Source organism: Dendropsophus ebraccatus, chromosome 11 (assembly GCF_027789765.1).
Source record: "Dendropsophus ebraccatus isolate aDenEbr1 chromosome 11, aDenEbr1.pat, whole genome shotgun sequence".
NCBI lineage: Eukaryota > Metazoa > Chordata > Amphibia > Anura > Hylidae > Dendropsophus > Dendropsophus ebraccatus.
Genome location: NC_091464.1, coordinates 59,597,600 through 59,614,778, shown reverse-complemented (window position 1 = coordinate 59,614,778; position 17,179 = coordinate 59,597,600). Strand labels below are relative to the sequence as shown.

General features: G+C 43.9%; 1 long non-coding RNA gene across 2 annotated transcripts in view; it reads left to right on the top strand.

Annotated features, from left to right (window-relative positions):
• The first annotated feature begins 5,383 nt into the window (after positions 1–5,383).
• LOC138767956 (uncharacterized) overlaps positions 5,384–17,179 on the top strand; it is a 29,599-nt gene continuing 17,803 nt past the window's right edge. Inside the window, exons 1-3 of one of the 2 annotated variants that reach the window (XR_011358888.1) lie at positions 5,384–5,483; positions 6,599–6,712; positions 9,210–9,336. This is a non-coding gene — a long non-coding RNA (uncharacterized lncRNA). Of the gene's footprint in view, positions 5,484–6,598; positions 6,713–6,779; positions 7,058–9,209; positions 9,337–17,179 lie in introns of those variants that run through there. The other variant, XR_011358889.1, reaches the window with a different exon arrangement.

Sequence of the window (17,179 nt, the reverse complement as noted above, 5' to 3'; positions counted from 1 at the left end):
GTCACTGTGTACATACATTACATTACTTATCCTATACTGATCCTGAGATACATCCTGTGTTATACTCCAGAGCTGCACTCACTATTCTGCTGGTGGGGTCATACTGATCCTGGGTTACAGCCTGTATTATACTGTATTATCCTAGCTTGAACACCCCTTGCTAAAGCCTTGTACTGTAAGAAACAATGTGGTAATGAAAGCGTATATTTGAGTTTTACCACAAAAGGTCACTGGCTGTATATTTGTAACTGTTGCACAGCTGTAGTGAACTAGGGGTTATTGTTCTATTTATTGATCTGTACACCAATGAGAGTTGCTGTTCTCTTCTACCTTCTATCTCTTCTCCTTTTTCTTTTCGCACTCTTTTTCCCTCCACCACTCACAAGAGCTGTTGTCACATGGAGAGGAAGTGTAGACCCACACTTAGTCAGTTCCTTTCTGTTTCTAAAGAGAGGACAAGCCAGAGATCACCCCAACCCATGCTGTGAAAGTGCAGGACACCCCAACCCATCTCTAAAAGTGCAGGACAGTATCCTAAAGCAGAGGAACTAATCCGGATAGAGCAAAGCAGCCAAGAACTTAGGTAACTAGGACTGGGGCTTGTGTCACCCTGATAGGACTGGTACCCCTACACTGCTGGGCACTGCTGGGTCGAAACACAGGCACAAGTATTTTTCTTCTTTCAAGTATTCTTCTTTTAAAGTTCCGTCAGAGTACATTGCTAAATTGGGTTGGGACTCTCATGACCTACTCCTCTCCACTACTCTGAACTCTCTCTACTCTTCTCTAGAGATGATCGAACATCGGGAAATGTTAGGTTCGATCAAACTTGAATCTTCTCGAACCTTCAGCATTTGATTCCCAATGCCTTCCCTTTCCGTGCGGAAGGTGGAGACTGCCCGAGTACCGCCTGGAAAACAGGGATACAAACTATTACCTAAGCTGTATCCCTGTTTTCCAGGCAGTACTCGGCCAGTCTCTGCCTTCCCCACGGAAGGGGAAGGCAGCGGGAGTCAAATGCTAAAGGTTCAAGTTCAAACAAACTTCTCTACTCTTCTCAGCATGCAACCAAGTCAGCACGGCTACTCTACTCTCTACCTCAACAGCTCTCAGTATGGATCTGGTGAAGTCAAGTCTGTATCAGTCACGTATCATTCATCTGTATTCTGAACGATTTATCAGTAAAAGAGTTTATTTATTCTATTGGGACTTATTGATCATTGCACTAGCACCTACATACGAGCTACATCATCCTTGGGTTATCTCACCTTTCTGTGGGTGGCAATACAGACTTTCCGGGTGGGTCATGTTTCCACTCCGGACCACTGTGATAAGCGCCCAAGAGACCCATCACAACCCGGCAAGTCACCGACCATTAGGAAAAAGTATAGCCAGCCACACATTAAAAGCAGGTGTGCCTTCATACCTGTATGCTGAGTTAGCACTGGCATCACAACAACCTATCACCTGGCTGAGCTATATTCTACCGACCAACCACCACAGTAGTGGAGTCACATACCATACCATCTAGCAAGTGACCGGTCGCAGCTGCCCAGCGCAGCCCACCACAATACTACACAGCTGCACTCGCTATTCTGCTGGTGGGGTCACTTGTACATACATTACATTACTTATCCTGTACTAATCCTGAATTACATCCTGTATTGTACTGTAGAGCTGTACTCACTATATCTGTATATGATGTAAGATGAACCTTCCCTTTAACTGCATCCTATAATAAGGATTCCTTTAAGCTCTCGGCGTCTGATGTGAACATGCAGTGAATGTTATTTGTCCCTGTCACTATGTCCAGCGCAGCCTAGCCCCGGGTCCCAGTAAAATGAATGAAAGATTGGAGCGACATTAGAACATATTCTATTTGCTGGTGGCAGGAGGCCAGGAGCTATTTCTGTCCTCATCTTAACTCGGAGGCTGAGCCGGTCGGCAAACTTTAAATGAGTTTTGCTTGTAAAACTGGTGGACTATAATCTCACCTTCAGCTCGGCGACTCGTAGCTCTGGAGCATTCTTCACCAGTGATAAGGCCATCATCCTGTTTCGGGCTTAAACTAATTTTCTTAGGAGGTTTACCCTCCTGTCATATCCCTCTAACATCATCCCTTTATTATTAAAGGGGACATGTCACCTTTTTTCCAGTATAAAATAAACATAGAAAAGCACACTAGTGAGGAGCTGGACTCCTGTCATGGAGAAAATGTTTTGAGGCAACAATCACCCCATAAGACCATTTTATAAAAATCTTAGAGAATATGTCCAACGTTCTAAGTTTATTTTCTAGGAATATTCTTGAAGGGATTATCCAAAATTAGAAAACTTCCAGAAACAGTGCCACTCTTGTCCTCCATTTCGGTGTGATTTTACGGTTCAGTTCCTTGAAATGAATGGAGCTGAGCTGTAGTACCACACAGTCTAAGGACAGGTATTGCACATGTTTTGAAGAAAAACAGCCGTATTTTGTAATCCTGGATTACTTTGAAAAACTATTTCTGCCTCTAATGCAAATTAAGTCCTGATTGAAATAGTCCTGATCTCTTCCCGTTTTGTGCACACAGGTCCTTGGCATAATTATATTTCTCTGTGGTTATATAAACCCTTTGTTGTCTCCACCTGCACTCATCCTCCTTTCCATCTTTTTAAATATATGTAAGGAACAGATAGAAAGAAGAATGAATGCAGGATCAGACTACACGCTGTTGGCCTGTAGTCTGTTACCATGGAGACTCGGGTGGGAGATTTTAAATGAAGACTTCAGGGTTGTTTTATGTTTCATTCAGAGCAAATATAAAATGGGGCAAATTAACCATTACAATTTCAAAACACTCCTGGCTCAATTTGTGCCACAAAGTTGGTGGGCATCAGATTTTTTTTAGACACTTGGCAAGAGGGCGTAGCTTAGTGATAAAGGCAACGTGTGAACAGAAATGTGTGGCCGGCTATGATGAAATTAATGGGTCACGTAAACAATCCAGCAATGGCTCATGTGGCCCAGCTACACCATTTATTAACTCTTTAATCCCACAATAGGTTTCCCAATGGCAAGAACCCTGCTCTGTACTGATGAAGGGCAATAACCATAAACCAACTGTCTGCAGATGGGAAGTGTTCCTCTTTGGAGAAATATTTGGCTTGACATATATCCCCAGTCACGTGCTAAGACTTCTAGTTGGAGTCCAACAGTGACTTGAAGGGAAGGCTACCTTGAAAAGGCCAGAGAGTGCATATCCTTTCTTACCTGGATAATACACTGAAAAAGGGAACATGACATGTTATGCACACAATGGGTCTTCCTTTAATTTACTTATGGTTAGAGTAGCAAAGGATTGTATACAACCACTATAGGGAAAAAACTTTATTTCCCCCCATAGCATAAACAACCATCTACCTCTTCCGTTTACTGGGTGGTTTCATTGCCCTGATTTGTGCCAGTTCTGGTCCTGCTGCTGTCTGAAGTGACTAAACATGGTGCTTGTATGGTGCTTTCTCTATGTCAGTGCTTCTCAATTCCAGTCCTCAGGCCTCACCAACAGGTCATGTTTTGAGGATTTTTGTACAAAGAAAACCTGATGCACTGAGTATAATAATATCACCTGAAATACTGAAGAAATCCTCAAAACATGACCTGTTGGTGAGGCCTGAGGACTGGAATTGAGAAACACTGCTCTATGTAACATTCAGATCTGTTCCCACATTACAAATCACGTAATTGGAAGATGATTCAGTTGGGAAACATAGCTCCCCTATACTGATATGTAGCGTGGTAGGGACAGAGAGCTTTTCCAGCTGTCGGAAAATAACAGAATAACTATAGCATCTTATAGGAATCAGATGATTAGTTTCAGTTTCTCCCATCTAATGCTTCCTGCGATATAACACACTATATGCTATATACTGTACACTCTACGGATCTGCCATTAGTGAGGCTGGAAACACACAATAACTTTTTAGGAAGCTGCGTTCGGCTCATTCAATTTTTATCTGTAACCTAGGTGCAATAAAAAACGATTAGGATGACGTCACCCAGTGTATCGCCATGGCAACTACTCCGTTATAATATAAAAAATCCAGAAAACGCTTGGATTTATGCATTCATACTGAAAAGAAGAATCAATAGCTGTTTTTCCTGAATCACCAATTCTATCAGTTCCTGGGAACGCTAGATGACAATCAATATGGCTATCATTACAGTTTGTACAGGTTTGGTTATAAATGTAGTATTTTTGGACACTAGTGATATCACATAGGAAGCCCCCCTCCCACCATCAGCAGACGCCACTACTGACTGCAGAATTTAAAAGGTTAAACAGCTGGTATAAGCTTTCTCCAAGCTATCTAAGGCAGTGGCGGACATATCACTTGTGCAGCCTATTCAGCTGCACAGGGGCCCAGGCCAATACAGGGGCCCGCCAGGCTCAGACTCTAAAGTGTCAGCTCAGCATGTCACATGTCAAAAGTAAGCCCCCCAGGCGGCATCAGCATCTGGGAAGTGCTGCCCCCCCTGCTCCTGGGGGGGCCCACTTAGTCACTGGATGCTGTGCCGTTGTTCTCTTCCCTTTCCTCCTGCACACTGCTGCTGCTGACAGCCTCTCCCCCTCCTGTACTCCACTGTCTGGCATACCTTGTGGGAGGAGGAGAGGTCAGAGAGCATGTGGTAACAGGGGCTGGAGGGATCCTCCAGGGTTATGGCTGCCAGGAACAGGATTGTGAAGAGGAGGAGCAGCAGCAGCAGCTCTGACAGTGAGTGATTATTGTCAGTGTATCTGTCAACTTATTGTAAGTTTATGCCTTTCTTCCTTTCTTTGCCAATAACTGTTCCCCCCTCCCCCCTGCAGCATGGTTGTCTTTCTCTTTCATCGCCCCCATAAGCAGCCACATACAGTACATGTATCCCACCTGTTCAGCCAAATACAGTACATGTATCCCACCTGTGCCCCAGCAGTGATTGAGGGCCCATGCACAGACTACAGTACAGTCCTTTAGTGGGCCCCGGCATCTGTGCTGCACTGTAGGGCCCTCCCGAGAAACCAGGACACATGTACCGGATACCCGGGCATACATATGTGCTCCTTTAAGGCAGAAAGTTGGAGAAACGAATAGGTTAGGGGGGCCCAAACACATTTTTTGCACAGGGGCCCTCTGAAGTCTGTGTCCGCCCCTGATCTAAGGGGTTGTATCATGAAGTAAAGTTAGTAAAAAAAGAGGACACATGTGCCGTTTTTAGTAAAGTAACTTACATCCCGCCACTGTTTTTCTCCCCTATGAATTTAATAATTTTCTGGTTTCCTCTCTGAGCTGTGACCGTACTGTTGCTATGCAACAGTGCACACACTTTCCCACAATCCTCCTTGCTTGCAGGCTATGTGGAGACAAACTGCCAGAACTTCCTAGAGAGCATGTATGACCACCTTAGTTGGTCGTAACCAAGGGCAACACTTTGTCAAAACAATGCATCGACATGGGGGATCAGTAAGTCTATATCTCTCATGCAGGACATTTTCAGAAATGCTTGTACATATGTTTAATTTCACATAATGCATCAGTTTAGCTCCTTTTAAACATATGGACATTTGTTGCTGTCGCCCATAGGCCCATAGGTGTCCATGTAGAGAACTACGATACCTAAGAAACCAGTGAATACAAGAGAACCACTCAATGACTTATATCTGTAACAATAGGAGGAAAGCCCCTTAAGGGCCCGTTCACACTGAGTAAAACAGGCAAAATTCCGAACAGAACCCCCGCCGCAGATTCCGCTTGGAATCCTGCCTGCCTCAGTATCTCAATCTCACGTGCTGCGTGTCTCTGGTCTCCACTCAAAGAATTGACACGTCAATTCTTTGAGCAAAGGTTCCTCTCGAAATTTACACCTGTTTTACTTTGTGTGAACGGGCCCTAAAAGAGAAGTCTCATAAACAAGCCAGGCTACATAGAGATGCAAAAACCTAATAAACAAGGTATACTTACCCATCCCCATGCCTTGATTGCACCGCTCCCGAGTCTGGCTCATGGCCATCGGTTGTAATTTTCGATACTTCATGTACCCAGCTCTTTAAGCTGCAATGTTACAGCCTGGCTGATAGATTGCCCACTGCAAGATGCTCCCGGCTTTTAGCCAGATCTAGGTGAGGCATTACGGGGCACAAGGATAGGTAAGTATACTTTGTTTATTATGTTACCGCACCCTCCTCCCTTTCTGCTTTTTTTTTTTCTTCACTGGGCTTTTCCTCTAAGGTTTACACATAAATTGGTTCATGTGACTGATAATTATGATTGAACCAATTAACACCAATTAGTGGTTCTCTATAAATACCTATAATCATATGGCACATTATGGGGAGCCTAGGCTACAGTGTCACCTCCTTCATGGTAAAAAAAACATTAAGGGAATCAGAAGAATATTAAAAAGATTAAAGCGATTGCACAACGAGAACCCCCCACCAAATCTTAATTGTGGCAAGTATGAATAACCATGTTCAAGCTTCCTACACCCACTCTATCTATCTATCTATCTATCTATCTACAGTACCTATCTATCCCATATCTATCTATTTATAACATAATGGTCACATGTCCCTCTATAGGTGCCATGTCTGTGAGGGGATTACATCAGGACAGCATGGATGAACCAGTGATCAAGGGGTGTGGATCCTCGGTAATGTACCCATCAAGGCAGACATAATCATATAATCATAGAGGTATATCTATATGTTGCCCTGTTTAATCATTCATATATACTGTATGTTTGTTTGTTTGTTTTTTAAGAGACCAAAAATCTGCAAGTTTTCTTTATGTGTTCAAATACTGTGTGAAGTGTAAGGAGTGGATCTCAAGTATCAAAATTTTAGACAAAGTGAAGAAGAAAGAAAAAAGGGGAGAAAGATGCTGCTGCAGTCTCACTATCTTTGAATGTGCATGAGGCTCATGCTGTGAGAGGGAAGGAGCAGCAGCCGGAGAAGGATCTCTGATTGGTTCTGGTTACACCAGCTCCGCCCACTGGGCACAGTTATAGAGAGAAAATGAACATTTACAGAAATGATTTAGAGAGAATAAAATATTACACATTACATGGAACATTTTTGGCTGCACACTTCTTTATATTCTTCACACACAAGATCGATTTCTTAAAGAAGCTATATACTTTAAAGTCTATCTCTGCTGACAAATACAAATAGAAAAGAAAAAACTTGAAAAGCCAATAGAGCATTTTCTTTAAGAAAGTGAATGTCTGAGCCTCGTCAGCAATCTTTACACTGTCCTTCATGTCTGCACAAAGGACACTGGAAAATCTGGACAGGCCGGAGCGGAAATGACAACTACTGATCTAAGAGTCGACATCAATGTCTGCATGGATTAGATTTACTCATAATGAAACCTGCTGAGAGCCTGTCATCCATTCCTGCTGCTCACCACCGTATAACTGCTCTCATATCATAACATAGTAACATTTAAAGGACACTTTGGTCATTCCTTCAAAGGAGATGGACATATGTTACACTATAATGGAAAAGATCCTTCTGCACCCAAGCCTCACAATACTTCCCTCACCAAAACTTTCCAGAATGGCCCTCCGGGTGGGTGCTGTCTGGTCACCATAGATAGGGTGATGGAAGGGTAAGGGATGTCTGTGTATGGCGAAACCCATGACCATGGGAGGGATCAGACTATAACCCATTTTTACTTCTTCTTTTTTTAAATACCTTTCTGCGTGCTGCAATTTTCTAGTACTATGACCCCTGACTTGTCCTCTTGTTGGTCATTCCTTTAATTCTCAGTTGGTTCCAGCAGAAGTAACAGGTGCTGGGTGACAAACACTTTTAACCATTAATTAACCCATATGAGTTGTATCCCAGCTTTCCCACACTTGCCAAAGGTTCTAATTTTCAAAGAAATGTTCTGCTGAGTGGACCACACATGAGCCACATATCAGTATCCCTCCAAATCAGGTTCCTCGGGGGCGGGGCTTACTTTACCCATGATTTGAGATTTAATTGTTGATAATTGTGCTTCCGCCAATCTGTGACAATAAAAAAGAATTGCATAAGTGTTATGCCCTCTTTTCTTTGGCTTGCTGTGTTAAGTGGTCAGGTGGCTAATTCCACACTCTGTGGGCCTGTCGAATGGTGGGCGGACCACAAGTCAGTGGAGTACATGATAGTTTTCTCTGGGGCTTACTCTTATGTGGTTTCAGGCAAGATGTTATGCCTACAGAGCGGTTTAGGTCCAAAATGTATATGATAGCTTGGTAGTCACAGTGTTCCTAGGCTGAACCTGAAGCTCTGAAGGGTCCTAAAGTAGCAATGAGGCACTTGTTTACCTTCTCCCCACTATCCCTCTATGTTCTTATTTTTCTCTGTCTCCCTCAGTATGGGCTGGGTGGTTCTGCTGAGATTAGGCACTCAGGCTTTGTATGCTCTGGGCTTTCCCAGAATTTAAAGGGAACCTGTCACCCCCGATGTGGGGTGACAGGCTCCCGACCCCCTGCTAGAGCACCTTATACGTACCTGATCCCGCTGGGTCCCGCTTCCTGATTCGGTCGGGTGACGGAGATATCAGCGCCCAAAGCCCAGCGCGCACGCTCCTGAGATGAGTCCAACTCTCATGGACTCACCAGTCATTCTGTATGAGCGTTGAACTCATCTCAGGAACGTGCGCCGGGCTTCGGGCGCTGATATCTCTGTCACCCGACCGAATCAGGAAGCGGGACCCGGTACGTAAAAGGTGCTCTAGCGGGGGGTTGGGAGCCTGTCACCCCGGCTTCGGGGGTGACAGGTCCTCTTTAAGGCTGTGGAAAGTGAGGAGATTGGGTTTTTTACTATATGCTTGATGAGACTGAGCTTCCTGTCTCTAAGGGAAGTGAAACTGGTCCAGGATAGGCTCCTCCCACCTTCAAGAACATTCCACATACAAGTATATAAAGCATTGCAGCTATAGGTAGCCCCCTCCCTTTTCCCAGTCTACAAAAAAAGTCCATATAAAAACAGTATTCTCGCAATCATGGTGGTGACACAGGGGATCAGGCCATTCATTGTGGACATGTAGATGGAGACACTCGTCCTCCGCAGATCATTAGACATTCCGGCCGTTCTATTTCCAGAGTCTTGAGGTTGTGGGCGAGGCCAGTTATGATTCCTTTATTGATCGATGTATAAACCAGAGAAAAGATGTCACATTCTGCATCGATTAAACTTTCAGATGTTTCGTACAGTAAGAAGTTCTGAAGACTCTTATTCACATTTTCTCACATCCATTAAAGAGCAATTCCACCCACCCAGATGTCATCTGTATTAATGTCCAGGACCAGAATGCTGCTTTCATGGAGGTCAGTGCCAAAATATTCTATCCTATTCTACCTGATATCACTTTTCAGACTGAAAAAATAAAAACCATTAATCCTTGGTATCCCATCTGAAAAAGTTATCCCCTGTCCACAGGCAGTGTTTAGCGGCCTAATAGAGAATTAACTTACTTTTCGACATGTACACACACTGGAGAACATTTATGAAAGTCCAACTAGTAACCTCAAACTAGAATAATGTACCATCACCAGTCACTGCACTAAGGGGAGGCCAGGCTGCTAAATGATGTCCGTTATCTTAGTCTTAAAATGACAGATGTCTATTTAAACGGAGCTGGAAAAATTTTCTGTGAACATATCCATAAGCAATTACAGCAGAGATGAAGGGGCACAGCGCACGCTGCTAAGCGTGTCTGCCCTTTCGTTCTATCGATTGGCGGGGGTCTCAGCACCCGGACCCCGACTTATGCATGCCTCTGATATGTCGCTATGACAAGTCAGAAGTTTTTTTAAATGATAGCTACACTTTAAGGAAATGTGACCTGTGATTGGTGGTTATCAGAGACAAAAATCAGACACATTTACTTCAAGGTCTGTTCAAAAATGCACATTGACAGATCCATACAGATCCCAGGAAATCTCATTGCTTTTCATAGGGTCTCTTTGGTTTCTATCTGGTGTCCATTTATTCTGCAGAATTTGAGCTAACAAAAAATCATTACTTGCAGTAAATACATTTTGCAACGGAGCGCTGCAAACTGAGAAATCAAAATCACCAAAATCACGCTCCTCCAGAAAGCCTTGTCTTTGGCTGTGCATACATGATGGAAATTGTACATTTGCAACCGCTAAAGGGCTACAGGGTGTTTTTTTTGGCCCAGTGGTTTCAGGTTATGTCCCTTACTATTAAATCTTTATTCATATAAAAAAAAAGTTCTAATTGCTAATCTTTCAAGTTTATAACAGTAAGTAGGATGAAGGGGAGAGGAGGGGGATGCAGCTGCAATATCCCTGCTTTAATGTTTTAATGAAACAACATGAAGTAGAGAGAAGAAGGATAACACAGGGAGACACATCTGATTGGCTTACAGCACCCAGAACAGCTCTTTAGTATAAAATCCAGGTCTGGAGGAGTTAGTGGACTGTACTAGCACAGGGCCACACACACACACACACAAGCAGCAGCCCAGAGTGCAGTCTCACCATGCTTGTATGTGCAGTCACAGTGCAGCACCTGCTGTTCAGGAAGCATGGTGTTAACCTTCCCTTTAAGTATTTTTTGCATCTGACTGCTATTATAATTTAGCAAAGGTGCCATGGGGCGTACATAATATTACTCTCCGGGTGCATCATCCCAACCTGTAGGCCATTATTCCTTACATGACCTTTAAAGTCGCCATCAATCTCTCATCTTTAGAAAATAACATTCTGAGGAAACTTTAGCTACTCCCCCAGTAGCAGCAGCTCCACTTCACTAAGGTCAGTGATTCGTCACGGCCCGGTACTTGTCACCTCCGAACAGGATCTATGGTTTTCAGCTCCAAAGGATACAGAGAAAACACAGGCAAATAGAAATGCTAATTCACTGGTTCAGGAGCGACTAATCAATGGCACAAGCTGGCACTAAAGAGCGGAGCGGGAGGGGATGCCAGTCAGGTGTTAAATTGTTTACTCGTAGTGAGCGGGTGGCCGGTGAGGGCGATGATGCTACCTGATCTAGAGACGCTTCACAGGAGATCATAACATTACTCTGAATTATTCCAAGAGGCCAGATCACAGTTCAGCTTTACTGGCTACACGCAATATTAAAATAAAGTACAGACAGTGGTTGTGAAAAAATAATCAGGTTTAAAGGAATAGTCCAATCTGGGAAATCTCCTATAGCAGGACAAAGTTACAGTTTTAGCCACCCCCAGTAAACTGTATGAAAGTTAGCACTGGAATATGGGTCCACTAGGTTAGGCATGGGCCTAGGACACCACTAGCTACTTTTCTAAAGGGGGATGGGGTCGGTATTATTGGCACTTGCTAGCCCCGAGGAAACCATGCAATTTTCCTGTATCCCTAGGTGTATAGTGTATTTCACTGAACATAACTTTTGATATGTTGCTGCCCCTGGTGAGAATTTCATTCCATACTTGTTATTCTATATTCAGTCTCCTTCACCCAGTTCTGAGCTGCTGCTTTCTGCTAAAAACACAGAAATATGTGTGTAAGCCTCTCTTTCTCACTCTGTCTCCCCCTCCTCCCCCTCCCTTCTGAGACAGCTGATGTAAAAGTCCCTGACTGGCTTTATCTGCAACTCCGTGGCTTCTTTGTAATGCTGGGAGAGTTATTTTGTGTTCAAATTGCTAATGAACTCACTGTAATTAATCCTCCCACATTACAAAGAAGCTACACTGTTGCAGAAAAAGCCAGTCAGGGACTTGTTTACATCATCTGTCTCAGATGGGAGGGGGGAGGAGGGAGAGACAGAGAGAAAGGCTCACATACAGATTTTTGTGTTTTCAGCAGAAAGCAGCAGCTGAGAACTAGGGAAAGAAGGCAGAATAGATAATAACAAGTATAGAAGGAGTTGTTAGTCTCACCATGGGCTGCCTGCAACATATCAAAGGTTATGTTTGAGTGAAATACCCCTTTAGGGTTTTTAGGGTATACATGTGATTGAAAGCTGTGATGGAATAAAGAGCCACTGGCTCCATTTCCCACCACTAGTGAGGCTTAGGCCTTCTACTTCCTGGAATAGGTGTGTACAATGACATCACTACATCACATCAGAGAGGAGGAGGTGGAAGACCCTACGGCTTGGTGCAGAAACAGGAAGAGGTGAATTTCTTTTACTTATTTTATTTGGCTAGGGGAGACCTACCTATATAAGAAGGAAGACTACCTACTAGGGAGACATATCGGTCTACTGGGAACCTTTGCCTATGTAATGGGGAAGGCTACCTGCCTTCTGTGGAGACATACAGAATCTACCTACTAAGACCATCTACCTACAAAATAGGGAAAACTATCTACCTACTGCGGAGACATGTCTACCTACTGGGGACACCTGCCTACATAATAGGAGAAACTACCTTCATACTAGGGAGACATAGCTACCTATTGGGAACACCTGCTTACATAATAGGGAAGGCTACCTGCCTTCTGGGGAGACATTCAGTATCTACCTACTAACACCATCTACTTACAAAATAGGGAAAACTATCTACCTACTGGGGAGACAAGTCTACCTACTGGGAGTACATACCTATCTTCTGGGGAACCTACCTATACCTTTAGATCTATGGTTCGAAGCAACTGCCCAGGATATGAGCCACTATTGAGCTGGTGCCCCATACTATCTGCAGTTTTCCATTTACCTGCACACCAGAAATATACTTCAAACTGATTAACTATTAAATTTTTCATTTCTTTCTGGCCGGGGAGGTCTCGGCCATTGACTACTGCAGGGATCTCCTATAGCTGGAGGAGAATATAACTGATGGGCAGTATATAGCGACATTGCTTATTATTATAGATCTTCTGGGGTTTGGATTTTATTGATAAGCAATATGTTGTTCCATGTCTCCTGAGCCTAAGCTGAATAAAATTGTATCACATCATTTATATTTTTTAGTCTAACATGAAGATATTGGTCCACAATATAAGTTAGTCTGTGTGTTATGTTGTCTGTCATCTGCTGGGGAAAGGAGAACATTACATGAAAAATACTCACACTTCCATTCTCTGCACATAACTGGTGGCTGGTGCAGTCCTGTTCTGCTGTGCCCACCCCCCTCTGTTAGGCTGGGTTCACACTACATTTTTGCAATCTGTTTTTGGAAAAAAATGGTTAAAAAAATTGGGTGCATTTGTGTGCATCTGTTTTGATCCGTTTTTCCATTGACTTCTATTATTAAAAAAAAAGATGGATGGAAAAAAAAAGGATTGCAAAAACGTAGTGTGAACCCAGTGATAATAAATGTATGTGAGTTTGTGCTGTGGTCGAGGGTAGCTGTTAGGTGGTGTTGCAGCTAGGTGGGTTTGCGGTACATTTGTCACAGTGGGCAGGAGTGGTGTTAGTACTCAACCCCGGACACACGAGCACTGCGCTCAAAAAAAGGGTGGGTCCAAGCATAAAGTGTGAGTGCAGTGTAGGTGCAGGTGCAGTGACACTAAAATAGGACAGTCCATAACTTCTTAACTGGGAGGTACTTCAGTGCAATACAGGTTGAAAACATTAAACACTTCACAGGTGCAGTTGAGCCAAAGGGTGAAGAAGAAGAAGAAGTACTGTCTTGGGGGACCTTGTCCAGGTAATAATGTGCCCTGCTTGGCTGAGTTTAGTAGACAGTTAGAGAACAGTGAAGAATACTTGTACTGGCATATAGACAAGTGGTCGTCTGTGACCACCTTCTGCCCAACTAGTTCAGCGAGTGCCAAGTAGGGTAGTACGAGTCCCAGGCCTTACAAATGGGTGTAGCAGACTTCTCGGAAGAGCCATCCATGGTCAGCAAGATATTTCAGCTGGTTGATATTTGTCTTGCTGGGGGTCAGTTCCTAGCTGTGGTACTTGCCCTGAGGAGAAGGGTCCCCGCCATGGACAAGGGTTTCCACAGAGGACGGCTACCCCTTCTAAAGGGTTTAGCACTGCATACTGGAGCAAATCTCTTAGTACCAGAGGGCCTTGCAGTCTTAGTTCTTCCACAACACTGGCAAGACACCTTCCACCAGGAACTAACCTCCCTTAGGGGCAACTGAACTTGACTGTGATTGGTGGGAATGATAGAGAAAGGAGAGAGAAGTGTAATATGTGTAAAAGAGAGGGAAAGACACTTGCACTTGTGATAGGACAAGGCAGAACGTGTGACATATAATCCATAAACCGCTTTAGCTGTGTTCTCATACAAACGACTTACATAAAGACAAAGAGTGACACCTTATGCGGAGACACATAACAACACCTTTATCCCCTTCTAGTGCAATACCTGACATATTATCCAGGTGAAATAAAAAACCTAGTGGACCACTTGATATGTGTACATGTCACAGTGTGTATATGTATGAATGTATGCATATATGTGTGGCACAGTAGAACAGGACTGCACCAGCCACCAGTTATGTGCAGACATTGGTACTTTGAATATCTTCCATGTAATGTTTCACAGTTTGTATATATGTAAATGTATTTGTCTACTATTGATGAGACGAATATTTGAATATTTCCCGATGCTCGGTTGCTTGTTTTGAGTAACAAACCCCATTGAAGTCCATGGGAAACTCGAGCATTTTTGCAGGGGACCCAAGCTCGGCCCAGGGAAGGTTGCGTGAAAACTTGTCAACCGCAGATGCTTCTGAGGCTGCCTAATCACACCATTACACCCAATTCTGTTGTGCATGAGAGGCAAATTATTGGAGGTAGGGACGAAGAAATAACAATACAGTCTTCTTAAGAGGCCCCAGAATTTGAACGAATACACTTTTAATCCTTTAAAGAGTATCCAAGCGAAGGCAAGTGCGGTAGCCTGTGTTTTAAAAAGGCCTGGTCAATCCTGCCTTCAAAATGGCTACAACATCCAAGGAAGGTAGAAGGTGCTGCTCAACAGTTTAAGCACCGCCTGTTGGCGCTTACCCATGGCAGTGCTGCTGAGCCTACAACAGATAATGGTCAGACTAGTTTTTGGAGGTTGTCGTATAGAGTCTATGTGTAAGTGGTGCTTTATGGTGTATGGCACCTGTTACACAGGACAATGAGCAGTGAGGTTGGATATGGCTGCACTACAAAAGTAAGCAACCCTGCAGACAGGCTGCAGATGACAACAGATACTGGTCAGATTGGTTTTTGGAGGTAGTCGTATAGAGTCTGTGTGTAAGTGGTGCTATATGGTGTATGCCACCTCTTAAACAGGACAATGAGCAGTGAGGTTCTATGCAGCTGTACTACAAATCACAGCAATACAATGTACAACAACAGCAGAAGCAGCACCAGTGTGTCAGCAGTCGATCACCACAGTGTGCAGCTAAGATCGTGGTAGCTGCACTGCAAGTCCCAGCCAGCAGTCTGGAGTACTTCAAAAAAATAAAAATAAGGGCTGTTGGGTTCTATGTCTAGTATGCCTGCCTACTGGAACGCTAATTCCCTCCCTAACGCTCTCCCTGACAATCAGCAGCTCTGTCCCTAATCTCTTCCAGCATGCATGTGAGGCGAGCACAGGCGGCCCAGATTCTTATATGGCAGGGTCATCTGATCTGGCCAACCAATCGCTGCTATCAACATGTATGGGTCCCACATCATCGCAGGATGTACCAAAGAGTCTCCTGCATGTTGATTGGCTGAGAAATTGTGCCCAAACTTGCAGGAAAAGAATGATGCAATTTTCTCGAGTATCGCAAGATGCTCGACCGAGCATCGAGCACCTTCGAGTACCTTAATACTCGAACGAGTACCAAGCTCGGACGAGCATGCTCGCTCATCACTAATGTCTACCAAAGTGTGTATATATGGTTTTTTGTTTACAAGCATTTACTATACAAGTAATTATCTTTGATGTAGGGTTTACTATATACTTTAGCTTTTCTTTATACTTTACTCTGTATGATTTCTGTGTAAACCCTTAGGTTCTCATAATGGTGGCCATAAGTGGTTATCATCATTTTTTCTGAGAGATTAATTTCTACATGGCGGTACCTGTAGTAGTTCCTTTCGATTGGCTCAGATACCAAAATAAAGTGAATGTTGAAGTGAAATCAATCGTCTAAATCAAGAAGCCATTCTTAGAATAGGGATCAATGAACTGTAATCCCAGTAATGTGTGGACGCGAAATGTGCAGCAGCTAAATAAAATTGTATCGTTAATATGAAATACGGCGCTAAATCCAGTCCTGCCGGGGCGCCATTTGTGTTCTAGAAAGTGATGTTCCTAACGTTACTGGTGTTTGACTTCAAGTTATGTACGTCGAGTGAAGATTATGTGTAACCTAAACCAGACAATAATAGGACACACCTATCAATATGGCTGGTGAGACTTAACAAAGTTATAGCAGAATATAGACATTTCTATGATAGAGGAAATGCAGGAATGGTCTACAATTAGAGATGAGCGAACGTGCTCGTCCGAGCTTGGTACTCGATCGAGTATTAGGGTACTCCATGGTACTCGTTACTCGGACGAGCATCTCACGATACTCGCGGAAATCTCGTCATCCTTTCCTGTAAGTTTGGGCGCTTTTACGCAGCCAATAAACATGCAGGAGACTCTTTGGTACATCCTGCGATGACGTGGGACCCATACATGTCGATTGGTTGGCCAGATCAGATGACCCTGCCATATAAAACTCGGCGCAGGCAGTGCTCGCTTCAGACGCACGCTGTGAGAGATTAGGGACAGAGCTGCTGCTGGTCAGTGGGAGCGTCAGTGTAGGATTTAGCATTCCAGTAGGCAGGGTATATACTAGCAATATAAACAAACAGACCTTTTCAGGGCTTAAAAGCTTTTATTAATACTATTACTAGAGACTGCTGGCTGGGAGTTGCAGTGCTGCTACCGCGATTTAACCAGCACACTGTGGTGACCGGCTGCTGGCAGAAAGGGGGCATTAGGTGTTGCATACACACCCCTAAGAAGTGCTCAGTGTACTCCTTTTTTATTTTGGGGCTGGTGGTCCTGGTGTTCTGCACTGTATAGCTGGGATTTGTAGTGCATCCTGCATAGAACTTACTTCACTTCTCATTGTATTGGGGTGACAAAGTGTGTACAGTTGTTGCCCATACCAGACAGCACCGTCAAGCCCCCCCCCCCCCTAAACTAGTGTGTACTGCACTGTATAGCTGGGATTTGTAGTGCATCCTGCATAGAACTTACTTCACTGCTCATTGTATTGG